This window comes from Cupressus sempervirens, chromosome 7 (assembly GCF_028749045.1).
Source record: "Cupressus sempervirens isolate cs-2001-9-10 chromosome 7, ASM2874904v1, whole genome shotgun sequence".
In the NCBI taxonomy this organism is placed as follows: Eukaryota; Viridiplantae; Streptophyta; class Pinopsida; order Cupressales; family Cupressaceae; genus Cupressus; species Cupressus sempervirens.
Genome location: NC_143124.1, coordinates 610475854 through 610482802, shown reverse-complemented (window position 1 = coordinate 610482802; position 6949 = coordinate 610475854).

Below are 6949 nucleotides of genomic sequence, written 5' to 3'. Positions count from 1 at the left end.
AAAGCATTATTCCTATTTCAAAACTAAAAGGAAATGATTTTTGTCTCACATGTAAAGTCAACTCTTTTCTCATTGGTTGACTTCCTCTTCCACATGGATCATGCCAAAGTCAACTTGCACCCTTGATCCTTCATCCATTGATCTTGATCTTCACCATCTATACATCTTTAAAAGAAAGAGCTATCCCCTTCTTAAAGGATCCACACTCTTGAGTATTGTTATGCTATAGGTTTATCATTTAAATTCTTGAGAGCTTTGTGGATAACTTCTAATTCCTTGTCTCATTCTATCATCCATGGTATTCTAGTTTCGATTCATGTAGTTTTGCTTTCATTTTTCCATAATCTAGCTCACATAGTAACTAGTTTGGATCTTGTGATACTCTCATTCTTGTTTAATAAAGCTGCATTTTGCATATTCATGTTAGTTTGATCCATATTTGGATTGCATGTTTGAGGAACTCATTGTGGACACTTGCATTCTTGCTCTTGTCTCAAGGAACCTCTCATTGCATGGTTTACTAGCAAGGAATGTCTCTCTAAGGCTTAGCTAAGATCTCATTGTATGCTTGAAACACACTTCTTGCACTCCATGAATAGGGATCTCTAAGCAACATTCAAGCATTCTGATCTCATGGAATCACTTGGATAGAAGTGTTTAGAGTGTGACACATTTATAGTGTACACTTATAAGGTTGCATCTCAAAACCAAGAGAACTAAAAAAATATAGGTTCAATAGGAGTACATCTAATCACTAAGCATATGATTAATATAATTTAATTTCCATAACATTGAGTGCTCGATAATGACCAAAGCTAGGGGTCACATAATCGAACTAGACCATAGTCTCATCTTCAAAAAAGTGGAAATGAATCCAAATGGTATATTTTATCAAGAACTTGGATCCATACCAAATCATAGGGTGGTGAGATATGCCCAAATATATTTTTTCCTAGCAAAACACTAGGAAGGTCGCACTACAAGCTATCTTTTGATAACCTAATCTCAAACATAGAATCTCACCATGCAGAGGATAATTTGACTACTATATATGTATATATATGCTAGTATTTATGTATTTGTGTATGTATGTATGTATGTAATTATAACCATACGAACATATAGTTGTGGGAGTGTCAAGACTAGGAAAAGGGACTCTCTATCCCAAAACAACTCTAGTCCAAGAAGAGTTGGGGAGACCCATAACCCAAGAAACCACAAAGAACACTCACAGGAAATAATATACACATAGTGGTGGATCCAACACCTCCATAATCACTCTAAAAGAGGTAAGAAAAATAAAAAATGTGTATTCATCAAGACGCACAACATGGATCAAAACTCATAAGTGGACTAAGTCACACCCAATTGTATGGGATAACAATGCTAAGGGAAATGCTCAAGGTCTCCAAATCACATTTGGAGCAAACAAGAATCTCACGAAGAATATATGCTAGAAGACAATGTAACAATTCAATCTCAACCAATTCCACATAAGATACGAAATGACATTAATAGAAAATAACATATATCACGATTCTAGCTAAAGCTCAAAATGAGGTTTGTTGAAAATAACCATTTATTCTTAACCATTCTCATAAAGCTTAGGCAATTTATAAGCTTGTTAACCATGATGCATATTTACTAATCAATTTTACAATGCCTCTATTACAATCATTAATAAGGAGATTTACAATCCAATGCATCTTTAAAATAATTAACACTAACCAACATATTCATCATTATCAACTTGAATTTCTTCTCATGTACAAAATAAGATTTTCCCATAATTAAATTAAGAAGATGTTCTCATCAACATCTTTATAACTACTCAAAAACCACACTGCAAGATGTTCTCTAGGATGTTCTCCCTTGCAGATACTATTAGAGGTCCACATGGAATATGATAGTCACAAAACAAATACTTGGGCAGAAATAGAAAATATTCAGAATAGTTATCGTGAGACAAAAAGGAAAACCCAAATGGGGGAATTATGAATTCCAACAATGAATCTCAAAATTAGCTCATTTTAACAACAAAATCAAGCATGAAAATTGTCACAAAGAGATCATAGATAAGAGAGTTTTGGTGACTGGTCCAAGAATAAGAAATATAAAAAATGATATGTGGAAAGATCCACCAAAAGATAAAACAAGTCATCAATCATGAAATACATTCATGAAATATTGTAACCAAAATCAATCACATAGGATGGAGTAACTACCATAGGGTACTAGGGAAGAGATAATCCTAATAATATTAGAGAACATACGCATACACACCAAGTAGCAAACCATCAATTATCTCAATCATACACATAAATATAATTATTATTAATGCAACAATATTTCTTATCAATCCAATTTTTTAACCTCTTTCTATTCAATGCAATAATTTTATTACATTGGATCTCAAGAAGAATATGGCTTAAGAACAACCTCAAGATATGTCGAATGCAAAACAAAAGTTTTCCAAGAACACAACATAAAAAGGGTAGTGACAACCGCAATGTGTAACACACACAAGTTTGAAAAATGGGATTAATATCACAGAGGGGGTGCTCAACATACTCACATCAGAGGAGTTACAAAATAATGGGTCAAGGTATGTATAACCAAAAATCATGAGGGTCCTACTCGCAAATAGGGTATGCGTGAATCACCTCATAAATAGCCCAGAACTAGGTATACCAATACATCATAGCCCACCTTGTAGGGTTATGATAATAGTCTCAACATCACAAAAGTAACGAATAAACTCAACTATCAAAATGGCATCCTTGACCCCCATACAAGATCACAAAGACAAAAATTATATATTCAAATGATTCCAATAAAGAAACAATCCCACAAAATGCTCTTCAATCACAACATGTAAATATTTCCAAAGCTTAAGAGACTGTGGAATTTGGGGATATGAGTTATTAACCCAAATCATCTATTGTAATAATTATTTACATTCCTCTTTACCACCAAATGTCTCCTTTCAACATTTAGCACAATGCACAATGTTGGAACAATCGATTAATTGTGTATTGATGTTGCACAAAATGTCATATAATCACTAGTTAGTGTATGTTGAGCTCACTCAGGCATTGAAGACAGTTTTTTGTGTCTACTAAGCATTCCAAAGTTTTCCTAGTTCAGAAGATAGTATGTACTGAGTTCTCTCAGGCGTCAAAGGAAAGGCTTGCAAAATTTGAGTGTTAACCGAGCTCACTCAGTTAATGAAGGAAATTTTGGATGGAACTAGTATTAACCGAGCTCACTCACTTATCAAAGGAACTTGATGAATATGAAATGTTAACCGAGTTCACTTGGTTAACACAAAAAAATCATCTCTAATTTAGTTTCTACTAAGTAGGGTCAACTGACAAAGGATTTTCTTGTTTTGGCATATTAAGTTCAAATTGATTTATCTATTGGTTCTAGTTGACTGAGGAGATTAATATTACTGATTCTAAGTTATATTCTAGTTGACTTGACAATATGAAAGATATAAATATAAGGTCAAATTGAGAATTAAAAGTGTGTGAAAATGCATAGAAGCTTATTGAAGATTTAATGATGCTAAGACGAAGCAAATCAAAAGGATAAGTAGAATATCCTTGTGAAGCTGAAAAGATACATTCAATCAGGAAGGATCAAGTATATAAGCTAGAATTGAGATCTGTAATCAGCAATTTAGTTGCATCCAATCAGGCCATGTCATTGTTACTCTTTAACCATTGTAGCAGTGATCTAAATCTCTTAAACAAAGTTGGCTTAATAGTTATTTGTAAATCCTCTAACAAGGTGGCATTTCTATTGAATTGTCTAAAGATAACAAGGCCACTCCTAATAGGGTGATTAAATCCTCTAATTGGGTCACACCTAATAGTTTATTTTGTAATATTTAATAGGGTTGGCTCCTAACAGGGCTCACTTCAAAAGAGTGAAAATTAGTAACTAGTTGCAATTGGTGGTTTTTCCCAAATTGGGTTTCCACATTAAATCTTGCTGTGAAATGTGTTCATGATATTTTTCTTATGTGTTTGCACCTAAGTTAAAATAATAGTAATCAGAAAAAATATCTTAAGATTTTCATGTTAAGTATTTGCCAAGCATTTTCAGTGTTTACTGAGTTACAACATTTTTTGTGTATTTATCAAGCATCAACAAAGTTCAGTTTTTAGAGTTTATTTTGTACTAACATCTAAGGGATCCGGAATTTTTTTTTTAGTAACTGATTCACCCCTCCCCTCTCAATTACTCATCTTATATTTCCAACAATTGGTATCAAATCTTTTGGTGCTTACAGAAAAGGTTTCAAGGACCTAAGTTAAAGATTAGGATGTCTTACAGAAGAGAGATTCCCAAGTTGAACTGAGACAATTTTGCAATATGGCAAGGACATATGAGGTTACATCTAGCAACTATCAATGGTTTGAGCTATAAGTATCTTGATACTAAATACAAGACTCCTACTAGAATATTATTAGTTTAAGATATTGCTGGAAAAAAAAAAATTGATTGACATTGCATCTGCTCTTAATTATGCTAAATTTGATGAAGTTAAAATCTGTACTAAAAATTATGATATGTGGATTAAATTGAAATACATCCATGGAGGAGATGATAATGTTAGAAGAGCTAATGCAAAATGTCTCAGAGGAAAATTTGATCAGATGAAAATGAGAGAAGATGGAAACATTGCAAAATATATTGAAAGAATCAAAGCAAGTGTGAGTACAATCAAAGCATCTAGAGGAGATATTGATGACAAAACAATAATAGTAAGCAAGGTACTTAGAACCCTTCTTCCAACTATGCAATTAGAGTTTCTTCCATTGAAGAAATGAGATGTGATCGAAATAGCAATATAACTTTGGATGCTCTAGTTGGAAGATTGATAGCTTTTGAGTTGGATAACTATAATAACTATGTTCCTAGTTCCAAAGGTATTGAATCTACATTTGAAGCCAAATTCTCACTCAAGAAAAGAGATAAGAAATCAAAGGCCAATCAATCAGGGAAATGAAGAAGAAGAAGAAAGTTAAGACAATGATGTTGAAGTTGTTGAAGCCCTACTTGCAAAGAAATATTCTAAAAGGAGAGGAAAGTACATAGGTAAGATTCCTCTAATATGATTTTCTTGTGAAGAAGTTGGTCACATTGTTACAAGGTTCCCAAATAGAGAAAATAAGGATGAAAATAAAAGAAATAAGTACTGAGGCAAGGAGAAATTCAAAAACTACAAGGACTACAAGGACAAAGGTAAGAAATCTTGTTTTATAGCTAAAGATTTTGATAACAATGAGGATGAAATGGTATATATTGTTGTAAAAGATGAATCTAATGATGAACGAGATAAGATGGCACTTTTCTCTCATGTTAGCAAAAATGATACATGGATTATTGATAGTAGTTGCTCACATCATATAACTGGAAACAAAAAAATGTTTGAGCACATGAAATATTATGATTGTGGTAGTGTGAGATTTGGAAACAATGAACCTTGTTGCATAAAAGGAAAAGGATGTAACTCATTGACCAATGAACTTATATGTGATAATGCTTATTGAGTTGAAGAACTAAATCATAATCTACTAAGTGTGGCATAGTTGAATAACATTAGATTCAAGGTAGAATTTATGAATGGGATGGCCAAACTACTAGATGGAAAATAAAATTTGGTTGGATCTAGCAAACAAACAAAAGGTAACCTATTCTATCTAGATCTCAGTGAAATTTCATGTTTTATTACTCAAGTAGAAGAAAGTTGGTTATGAAAAATATTATGTCATGTAAACTTTGATAATTTGGTTAAAATAAGAAAAAACAAAAGAGTAAGAGGTATTCCTAGCTTGAGAAAATTTGATATAGGTCTATGCAAAAAATTGTCAAATTAGTAAGATGGGAAAGATTAGTTTCAAAAGAAAGAACTATCATTCTGAAGAAGTCTTAGAACTTGTTCATACAGATTTATATGGACCTATTAGAATAGATATTTATAGTGGAGATAAGTTTTTTATTCTTTTTGTTGATGACTATTCTACAATGATGATTGTAATGTATCTAAAAGAAAAATCAAAAGCTTTTCAAAAAATCAAGTGGTATCTGGCAAGAGTAGAAAAAGAAACTAGAAAAAAGTTAAAATATTTGAGATTAGACAGAGGTGATGAATTTATTTCCAATGAATTCAATGAATTTTGCACTAAAAAAGGAATTAGAAGACAAGTTTCAACCTTGGTACACCTCAACAGAATGGTATAGCTGAAAGAAGGAACAAATCCATCATGGATTGTGCAAGAACACTAATGATAGGAAAAAAATGTTGCAATCAAATATTGGAAGGAAGAAATCAGCACTACAAAACATACTTTGAACATAGTACAACTGAAGAAAGACTCAAACCAAACTCCTTATGGACTATGGCATGGTTGCAAACCTAATGTAAGTTACTTGAAAGTATTTGGCGGCAAGTGTTATATCTTGAAAGAATCTAGAAAAAGTAAATTTGATATCAAAGGTGATGAAGGCATATTCCTAGAATACTCCTATAGAAGTAAAGCTTAAAAATGTTTGAATTTGTCTACTCATAAAATCATATAAAGTGCACATGTGAGAATTGATGAGTTTGCAGAAAAGAGTGAAGAAGAAAGTAAAAAGGAGCTTGAGGATTACAGAAGATCTGTTTACTATGAACCTGATACCTTGCAAAATCTATCTAGTAGACAATAATCTTCAACTCCTGAGTCTCCAAAATCTCCAATAGCTACCGAGTTATAAACAATGCAACCTGAGTCACAGTCTGAAGGACCCGAGTCGTAATTAGAGGCTACTGAGCTATTACTAGAGAAAACTGAGTTGGATGAACCCGAGACACAGATAATGGGACCTGAGCTTAATACTAAAGTTCATGAAGAAATCAGTAAAACAAACTCCAAATCCAAAGGACCTATGCTAG